This window comes from Pungitius pungitius, chromosome 12, assembly GCF_949316345.1.
Source record: "Pungitius pungitius chromosome 12, fPunPun2.1, whole genome shotgun sequence".
Classification (NCBI taxonomy): domain Eukaryota; kingdom Metazoa; phylum Chordata; class Actinopteri; order Perciformes; family Gasterosteidae; genus Pungitius; species Pungitius pungitius.
In genome coordinates, this window is record NC_084911.1 from 7,348,630 (window position 1) to 7,359,984 (window position 11,355).

Genomic DNA, 11,355 nt, shown 5'->3' on the forward strand with positions numbered 1-11,355 from the left:
CAAGCTAACTGTTGTGTGGGTTATTCCAAACAGCTACTACTAGAAAGTTCACAATACACATGTTAGAAATTGTCTAATATATGCTATATCGTGCTGGGAAAATTGTGTTTCACTGCCAGTTGGTTGCGCACAATATAATGATACAGTGTTAAATATTGAATGTGAAGATCATCATTGGATCAATGTAATTGTATGGTTGTCGATTAGTAAAGATCCAAGGAAGGGTTTTAAATCAAGTGCAGATTAGCTTTAAAAACAGTACTTACAACATATGCATTTTAACCAAAACTATGTCAAAATTAACAACAAAAAGTTATAGTTTTATAGTAGGTTGAATAAAGTTGTATTTTAATGCATATAACTCATATAGTATGACTTAATATGCTGAAGTATAGTAGTTGACAAGTAATTAGAAGTCAAGCTATTGATATTTCCTTTTTAAAATAAAAATCCATATTATAGTGTTTGGAAAACAATTAATTTAATTGTTTGAAAAAAGTGACGGTATAATATGTTAAAAAAAAAAACTTCCTTGCAAAGTAATCAGAAGTAAAGAAAAAACTTAACGCTTAATTTGGGTGAATTAGACTGCTGGATTATTTGTTTATTAGTTGGCAATGTGCCATCGTAGAGCCAAACAGCTTCGGATGCAACGGCCCGTTCTCAGGAAACACGCAGGGCTGTTTAAATCTGCATTGCCCAGTTTATAGTCCATGGCTGCTCTTATCTAGATGGAACTGTACTTTACTGTATGTCATGCAAAGATATGCCCTTGTAAAACATGTATTGTATCAAAACATACTGGTAGCTAAACGGGTGTTTGCAGTGGCGGGGTCCTAATTCTCCAAATCCACAATTTGATTCGACTGACAATTTTAAGGTGATGATCCAATTAAAATGCCATCTCCATCACCACTGACGGCTGTCCCATTGCTATACTCTAATCTTTATTTGTTTGATCAACAGATCATTGGTTGCGTGTAGTTTGTGTTTTCAAGAAGCTTCACAGTATCAAGTGTCCTATTTTTTGGACTAAACCACACAACATGGTCAAGTTAGAGACTTCATTTGATAAAAACACCTTATTTCAACAGTCAACTGTCAATTTTAGCATCTCCACTTTCCATATAGTGATTAAAGCTCAGTAGTCATCTACGTCTCAAAATTAGGAATGCACCTTTTCAAAAATAAACTTTGTGAAAGTAATCAAGTCCTTCTGAGAGCTTAAGCTTTCTTCAGGGGCTGGAAATTCCTTTTTTCAGGGATACCGAGGTTGGAATTTTTGAAATGATCAGTTGGATTTATTAATGCAGACATATTATACTGTCAAGCAGTCACACTTCCTTGTTTTGAATAACTTTAGTGTACTGAGAGTGAGAACCTTGTGCACTATCAGATGCTGAAGCTGCGTAGTGACAAAATGGAGGCAGCACAAAAGGAAATGGAGCAAAGCAAAATATCTGCAAATACAGAAATTGATTTTGGCATTTAAATAATGCTAGAAGGATTGTGTAGATTGAGAAGTGCTTGGTATCACACTATTGTGTGATATAAATAAATAGCTTAGATTTCAATGTTTCTCATTTTGAGTCAGTCCTGCCTGAGATATAAATAAAAATTATGGGAGTTGAATTGGCATTTGTAAAATCTGTATTTATTTATTTGTTATACTTCTATACTATACTAACAAAAAATGTAATACATTTGTTGATGTCATAATACAGGTTTTTATAGAGTAAAGAGAAAAGGAAAAAGAAACAAATATGTGTATACATCAGGTATACAAACGATACAATTTACATAAAATTAGCTGTATATTTAAAATGTAAGGCTGGTCAGTGCACCCTCCAATTCTCTGTTACATTCAAATTCAACTCACTTGTGCCTTTACCAATGCAGGAAGGATGAATAGCATGGTTGATCCTCCAAGATGCACCAATCCGTCTCTGGGGCAATATCCCATTATTATTTTTTATAAATGTCAGTTACCTAGAACTAAAAAAGAATTTAGGAAGAGCCACCATGTCCCTTGAGGGTTGAACCCAAATAAGGTTTAAAGTACATACATTTGGAGCATTTAGTGACAGGGACGTGTAGGTTGCTCCATCTAAGATCATTCCAGTCATGTCATGGGAAAAAAAATATTGTGAAAAAAGTCAAAATATGTAGGGTCAAAAAAGAAAAGATTTTTTTTAGGTCAATATATATATATAATATAATATATATAATGCGTTATTTTTTGTGTAATTAATTAATCTTAATTCACATTGTGATTAATTAATCGTAATTAACCCGCTAAAGTCCCGGCCCTAATGAAAAGCTGACCCAGTGCTGTTAGAAAATACCTACACCTCCTTATAGGGATACGTTGGACTGGTACACCTGTGTTGAATGGACACCTGTGTGCTGCTTGTTGTGGCCCAGCCACGCCACCCCTAATCCACGTCGCCGTTGCTTATAAGTGTCTTGTAAAGATTGTGTATCGGCTATGGAGAAAGAGCTTTTCCCAGTATTACACGGGATTACTGTTGCTCCTCGCTACATATGTTGCTCACAAACTGATGTAAAATTCCCATGCTGTTTATATGGCGCAGACAAAATAACCAATGCATGACTAATTATTAGACCACGGGATAAACGGTGTCACGTCACCTTTTATCTTTCCATCTGTTATCTGACGCCGCCGTTAAAGATATAGATAAAGAAATGAAAAGACAGGAGTTATCCCAAAAGGTCAAATCAGCCCGCTCTTGCTTACACAAGATGGGGGTTATTTCCCAACAAGAGTTTTGGTTCTAATGAGGCAGGCGGGGGCAGTTCGTGGCAGTGTGAGCGCCACGTTCACCTAACGAAGCGAGCTTAGCGAAAGGTCAATTGACCTCAATACTTACAGGAAATTGAGTTTGACATAACATGTATGTATTTATTCCCGTGTCCAAACCAATAATGTGCCAACAGCCACAGTACTCGACTGACCCAACGGCAGCAGGACGTGCAGTCTGTCATGTAAGGGGGGGGGAGGACAAAGAAAGGTGATCTCTGGTGATCAGCAATCAGCTCGATGAATCAGTTGCACCCAAAACCTGATTCAACTGAAGCATGTGGTTGATCGGCTTGCATTCAAACTTCCACTGTGATAAAGTGGGCTCGTTCTTTGTGTTGGCGCGTATGATTCCTTGACTACCTCACAGCTGGCGTCGAAACGTTACAGTTTAATTCCTCAATACTCCCGTCCTTTCTTTCCACGCGTGGTGTTTGCGCATTCCAGCGTCGACAACCTCTCCATCTAGTTCTCTGGGAGTGTTTACCCCCCACCCCATCCCCTCCTTTCACAGCAGCAGGGAAGCAGCTCCCGTCATCCCATCTCTGTTTACACTGCTCTTCTCCTCTATTGACTCTGCGCTCCAGCGCCGGGGCGGCTCGGCGCTCCAAACAGCTGTTCCATAATGGGAAGAGCAGGCGCGTCACCCACACGGCGCTGCCGCACGGCGCTCCGTGACGACCCGCCCGCGGTTCGCTGCCACGGTGGCTGCCTTTGCGCCGCTGGCACGCCTGCCCGTTGTTCGCCGTAAGAAGCGCGGCTTCTGTGGATGCCAAATGGTCTTCTGGGCGCCGAGTCAGCCGGGGCAACTGTCGAGAGTTTGCCTTCAAGTGGGCAAAGAACAAATTTGAAAAGTACCGCTTTAAACAAGTGTCACTATGCGGGGAATGGATTTTTTTTGTTGTTGCTGTGATTTAAACAAGCAACCGCCTCCAGATGGTCTAGAATAAACCTCGACAAACATCTTTACACAGAAACAGGGCTTTTCATTTTTTTTTTTTTACAAAATGTTTGGAATTCTCATCATTTTGGCACAGTTTCTAGAAGCACCCTACATATGCCGCTTCTACACGGCAAACGTTTTGCCTGGCTGGGTGTCAGGTAAAAGACCATTGTCTATCTGACCGCCTCAGGGTCACGCTACACCTTGAATCTCCGATGAATTATTTTTACCCTTTTGCGTGCGTCTTTTTTTTCCTACTTGTGTGTGCACAGCTGGTGCTGAGTCAGGAGACAGGAAACCGAGGGAGAAAGGCCACCAAGCGTCCCCGGGCTCCCAGTGGAAGGCCGCGGGGCCCTCGGGCTGCGTAGACAGGAGACACTCCATTCATCACAATACAATGGCTACAGCTTGGGGCCGGTGGAATATAGGCCTCTCTGTGTCTATATGTCCCTTTACGGGAATACGAGAGCAAATATATCAACTGGCACCAGTGTGTGTGTGTGTGTGTGTGTGTGTGTGCGTCTCAATTGTGTCTCTCTCACTTGCTTGACCTTTTTCTGTTTGTATGTTTTTCAATCATACTGTGTGGGTAAAATAACCGGTTCAACCACATTTACCGCTGCGTCTCACATTTGACCCTTTTTACTGGCTGAAACGTGACCAAGACGCTGGAAAAGAACCCTGATTATTCCATCACACAGGTACGATTGATCTATAGTGATCTTGTGTGAAAGCTCCCAAGTTTTAAAAAAATACAAAGGAAGAAGAAAATCTCCTGGATCCACGGGATGCAAGGGGGGGGGGGGGGGGGGACAACTGACGCTCTGTCACACTCTCCGCAGCAGTTTAAGCTGCGCACACGCACACACACACACACACACACACACACACACACACACACACACACAGAGGCTCTGTGGTAGCCTCACCCACGAGGAGAAGGATATCAGCATGCATAATGGCAGGAGTGGTGAGGGAGCGCATTAACAGAGAGACATACGGAAGGAGAGAGCATGAACTCATGCATGCCTATGTGTGTGTATAAAAGTGCCAGTCATAGCAGGATATAAAAGAATTATGCCCCCAGTCCCGGTTGCCAGGCCCCTTAAACGCAGCCATGTCCTTCACTGGATGGCTCTGCTTTCCTTTCCTCCTTGAATATATCTAGCACTTTAAAAATATACAATCTGCTTAGATACTATGCTAGTCATAAGCTCCGTGACTGGCACTTTGACATCTTATCAACGTGAGTTGAAGCCCCTGGGCAACTAAGCCGGGCTTTGATCAGACATTTTGGAGACGTCTCTCCTTTTCTTCAAACAAATCCATTGGGGTTGGTGGACTAAATTTTAAACAAACTCAAAGCACTGAATGTACTTTACGGTTGCTGAAAACACAGGCCCAGCTACACAAGGCCTCTTAAATAAAGAGGGGCTGAAGGCTGAAAAAAAGAGAAAAGGAAAGAAGAAAACTCCCTCAGAGAGGTGAGGGAAGAGCCCAGCGTGCACAGGCCTTGCTATGAGATCAAATGACAAACATCTACGCAGCCTTGGCGGAGGCCAATCAGCATCCAGCCTCACTGGACGGCCTCTGACAGTTGTACGGTAGACGGACCCAATTTTGCTTTAAATCCCGATTTTTTTGCCTTGCTACCTGTCGCGGGAGAGAAATAGAAAGTGAGGGTGAGAAAGAAAGGGATGGAAAAGTCGGGCTCGGGGCCCCGCTGCCGCTCAGTAGGTGAGAAAGTGAGAGCAAAAGAGAGGGAGAAAGATTTAGACAGCGAAGAAAATGAAACCCAAATGCTCCAATTCAGCGGCTGGAGTCATACGGAGATTTCACCTGAGGGCGGTATCATGCCTTGTTTGTGTCTCCATGGAGACGGGCCTCCTGAGTGTGCACTTCAGTACACACCGTCTGCAGTCCCGCTGGCGAGTCTTGCTATTTACTCCAATGCAGTTTCCGTGACCAGGTCCATTGACAAAGCTAGCTTTTGGTCAAGTTCTCTGATCAAAACCAAACTGCAGAAAGCTGCTGTGTTTATTTCATTATTTTTTAGCATGTTTTCTAGTTATTCAAGTAGCCTATCCCCATCTCACATGTGCCTGATGCATTCCTTTACCGTGGCTCTGTTTCCTCCGCTGCTACCAGGCATTTTCCAGAGAAGTCTCTGGCTCAGAATATATTAAGTTTTAAAGAATCCAACCCACCGGGCTTAAAAACCCTGATAATATCGTATAGTCTGTTGCCTCGACATAAATATATCTTCAGTCCAGTGCATATCAGTTTCAAGCCCTTAGGCAGTTGTCCTTAATGACAAGGCTTTTCTGTCATCTTCTCCCACTCAGCTCCACTTCACTTACTACCCTGACCATAGGAACCACATCAGAGGCTCAAGATGGCCTTTATCTGGGCTATATTGACCAGTGTCAGCTTACAGGTCCCACTCTGTACACACAGCACATTATGGAAGTTTTAATAGGTGATCAGAGCAGCTGTTGCCGGCATATCGTTGATTTACTGTGGCTAAGAGATGGCTTAATGACTATAGAGGCAGCCCGCTCTTAACCCTTTGATGTGCACTGGTTTAATGTAATAGGATCAGGTGGCCCCCTGGGAAAGTCGCATGCACTAACATAAGTATACAATAGTGCAAATGCTTTTGGAATACACTTAGACAGTCTTTACGCTCCGTAATAGAAAGAGGGCCAAACTTCTACTGGTGTACAGTAGAAAAACAACATATGGGTTTGACTTGTGCCTCTAGTCATGGCTCGTGACACGCTTGAAGGTCCATGCATGAATATACAAACACACACACACACACACACACACACACACACACACACACACACACACACAGAGAGTTGTGTTGCTTGCTGACAGGTGGCGGGTGCTCAAGGAAATACAAGCTTACCCAGCACAAACAGCCCGTGTAGCTTAGCACGTCAACGGAGAGCAATTGAAGGACTTATTTAGGAGGTAGCACTATTAGGACCATGCAGCATTCATGTCATGGGTCAAAGGGCACAAGTTCCGTCTGCAACCTGAAGACACCAATATCCTCTCCTTTAGAGCAGGTCCAACATGAGATGGTTGAAACATCTTGTGATTTGTAGGGTGGACAAAATGCGGCTACGAGTCTACAGCCAAGCTATCGAGGCGCTGTGAGACTGCATGGTGAGGCTAAACCAAAACCTCTGCATGCTTGCGTGATTACAGTGGCATTGCGTCATGCTGATGCTGTTCAGGTGTATTGATCACCATATTCAGCATTTTAGTTGGCCGTGTTAGCAAGTACAACCAAGGCTGATGAAAAATCGGATTAGTTTAGCAGTTTTTAAAATAATTTGTCAGTTTACATTTTCAACGGATGATGGCTCAAGAGGAAGACATGGGATTACCAACAAATGTCAATGTGTGAGCGTGCAAGTACGCACACTTACACGCAAGAGAAATACCACACAACATTTGTGTGCGGCAATCAATGCTGTAACAACTGAAAATCTCAGCCAACCTGCTGTTTTGAACCCCAATATAAACCACCAGCTAGGGCCCCATTACCCCATCTAGCATTGATAGCTAAATCGCTCGCTAACTCTCCGAGGCCAGCCAGGATGTAATCAAAAACAGACGGAATAATCAACCAAAATGCTCTCTATTCCGGTAAGGATGTCTCCCAAAAGCACATGAATTATATTGAAGCAGGCACTGGGACTGTGAATGATGTTGGGCTACAAGCAGCAGCCAAGTCACTGTCTCCCAATGCCAAGTGAGAGGATGCCAGGCACTTCCTGCTGTAAACAATCTACCCACAGACGGAGAAAGAGGGGGAGGAAACCCTGAATGAGAACCAACAGGAGACGGAGAGAAGACCCAGTTGCTCAAGGAAAATGTCTCTGGTTAACACATTTGTGCAATTTGTTGGACGAGCTGGTAGCAGTTGTACCACCTCTCTGAGGCTGATGGAGACAAAGCTCGGCTGAGTTCGCGATACATGACGAGCGCGCCTTTCTCTCTTTGCTGCATCACTCTCTCTACTCGACAAATTGTCCCCTCTATTCCCGACCGAAGGCCTAAGGTGCAACCTACGTTCTTTGGAGATCAGCATCATTATATGGACCTCACATTTTGCCGTAAGCAGCCAACCCCTCGTTAACTTTGATCAACCTTTGTAATTGCCTGTGATGATCTCTGAGGTTTTGCAATTGCACTACTTTGGATGAGTCCTCTTTTTCTCACTCCCAAACATATTTAGCCTTGATGCTCCACAAACGTACGCCTCTGACCCTCTCATATGGAACCTGGGACTTACTGGAGCTTTTGAAACAACAAGGGGAAGGCGTATAGTGCGTTGACTTCACCAACTCGTAGCATGTGCCCACTGTTGTGTAAAGCACTCTCTTTTACAGTCTCTGCGTGCGGGAACGCAGTAAACGGCGGAGGGATGAGAAATGCAATGCGACCTATTTCTGGCTCTTGTAGAATGGCTTGGATTGAAACCTCCGCAGACAGACCCTTTGGAGACGCTGAGACGCATGCGTTTGCACATAAATGACCACGTACGCATGCATACGCACGCGCCGGCAACAAACAAAAAAACACACCCATGGACGGCGAGTATTAACTACGCATGCAAGCTCGCATCCACTTAGACGTTGGCTCACACACATAAATAAGCACCGTTTTACAAGCACACACACACACACACACACACACCTGTCATTGCAATGCGCATGATCATTCTCTTTATGTGAACGAGACAGGGAATCGCAGAATGGCAGAAGCTGAGGCCTCGTATTAGTCGTGCTGTCAGAGCCGGTGAGCAGAGGATGACATTAACATGAGCGCTCCTGTCCCTTAAAGCGCCCCCCCCCCCCCCCGTCTGCCTCAACACAGGAGCTCAGAAGGTGCGTCGGCTGTAAGCCGGGTCCACCAGCCTTTCGTTAAGGCAATGATAAACTGCTTTTATTGGTTACCTTCTTTACAGCGTGCTTTCAGCCGAGAGTCGAGGTTCCTTTGTCAATACCGGCAACAACGCCGCCTCCAATTAACTTATAAAACCCTTTGTCACTCCTTTGAGAGCGAAAACGGCCGAAGGTTTGGCTCACTAAAAAAAAAAAAAAATGACAGCACACAAAACAAATGTGGCACTACAATTGGGTATTAAAAGGCTTGACATTTACCATGCCTCATTTAAATGGTTGCCCGTACTCAGCACATTGGCAGCCCCCCCCCCCCCCCATTACCCCGGGTAGAGGAGGGGTGCGAAGGCCGGGGCTCGGGCCGGGCAAAGAGAGTGGGGTGAGACGTTAACGGCCTGTGGGAGGATAGTTCTGTAGATGAATGAACACCTGGATTAACGGGGTCATTGAGCACCAAGCTGCTGAGAAAGGAGAATCCCAGCCAAGGCAGCCATTTTGCATTTTACTGTTACTGCATGTGTCATGGACCGTTCTCCTCTGCTGGTTTTAGAGGGGGCAGCGGCAGGGTCCCATGTGGTACAAGAGAGCAGAGAAAGGACATTTAGGAACCGAGTACTGGTTATAGGACACGAGCAGTCGGGGTGCTGGTTATACACTTATGATTTTATGAACCCCAGAGCATTTCAGTGACACATCAGGGTTTTCTGCCCTAAAGATTACTTCAATTATGAAGAAAATAGAAAAGTAATGAATTTGTCTGGAAGTGAACGCACCTGAATCGGTGCAACTTTATACAGTTCTATGATTGTGAAGAGATTTACTGTCTTCGCATTGACATCTCTGTCTTGGTTGTCATGTTTTCTGATTACTTAAAAAATCGGCACTTCTGTTCTTTGGGAATTATTTTCCGATCGAAAACCTTGACTCCGCTCAGAAAGTGATTTCCAATCGAAGCTAAACAGGGAAGGTGCTGGCCCTTTAAACTGAGCTCTGAGTGCTTGGCAGGCTAATAGATGCAGTCTAAAGGTGCTGGATGGCAACCAGAAAAAATGGTCTTATCTGAAAAGGTCCAGGACAGATATAAATGAAATAATGGGGCTGAGCACATTAATCCATGTTCATGCCTTAGGGGGAGACCTGTGCTCACCATTTGATCTGTGTGTGAGTGCATTTATACAGTGTCCATACAAGTGTGTGTGTGTGTGTGCGAGAGAGAGTGCATGTATACAGTGTCCATACAAGTGTCTGAAACTATTCATTTATTAATAAAGTAACACCAAATTGCCCAAGTGAATTCAGACTTATAACAAAGCTCAAAGAAATCAATATCTGTTTAAGAAAGCAAAATAGTTTCGATTTATAGTCAACACTGCAACCTACTGGACACAAATGAACTCAGATCAAGTGCTGCCAGTTAATTGCAGGCTGGGCCTTGTCCCAAAATAGATAATTGTGTATATTTGTCATCCATAAACTAATATAATTTGAATTGGGACTTAAAGGGTCATAATGTTTCCATAGAAATGTATTCCAGACTTAATTGTGATCTCACTAGTTAATTGTATTCTTCAATCTACTCTTCTAGAGCACATAATTTGATTCCATTTGAGTCCCTAAATTATCATGTTTGGCAGAGAAAGAGGTACTCTGCAAATAAGCACTACATTCCCACAACTTAGTCATAGCCATTGCAGAAAATGAGGAGATATCCCGATTTGTACTTCCTCCTCTGGGTCAAAAAACACTGGATCCTAAAGACCTGAAAGTAACTAAATTCAGTCCTTTAGACTCTTCTTGCCTGAAAAACATTTACATCTTTCAAGCAATAAAAGGTTGCTTAAAAAGCGATTGTTCTACAAACAAGTTTACTGAAGTAATGTGGATGGAGACATTTTCCAAGACTTAATTAAGCTCTTGCAGAGTCTTACAATACATCCTCTGATTTGACATTGTGCAATACTATACTATACTGAGTGAATTTACTTTGACACAGAAATATAGTCGGCTATCCTTTTCCGGTGAAAAAACTAGAAGCTTAGTAAATATTGGCAATTCATTTAATAAGAACCAACCGCTAAACGTTTCATTAAAGAGTTAATCGACACAATCTGACAGAATTATCAATACCTCCATGCTCACTATGTGGGTAGTAGGTGGGTCAATAGTGATAAATGGATGGATTTAGGGTCCACCCAACCAGAATATATTTCTGAAACTGTGATATGAATTAACACCAACAATATGACATTGTACTCCATTAATCAGGACTATTAATAGTAGCCTGGCTTCTACCTATTTCAGTCATTTTCTAGTAATCCACTGTACTGGTACAAGGCAATGCTGCTCCCCAGTGTTCACAGGGGGAAAACACAATGTTATCAAATGCACACTGTATTTGTGAATGATGGGTTGGAATTAATGTGAAAATGTTTTCATCCAAATTCAAGGCAAGTAAGAGCAGACAAAAAACAACATTTGGTCAATTTGCATTGCATTATTATTCAACAGTGGTCAGCTAGCTGCTAGCTTGTATAAGCTACCTCAAACAACTGTATTCAAACATTTACAGCTTCAATTTGTTCTCCCTCTGCATTCCTCTCAAGCTCTCTTTTCGTTCTTCTTTATCTTTTCAATTTCCATAGGTACAAAATAGACTATATTTGTCATGT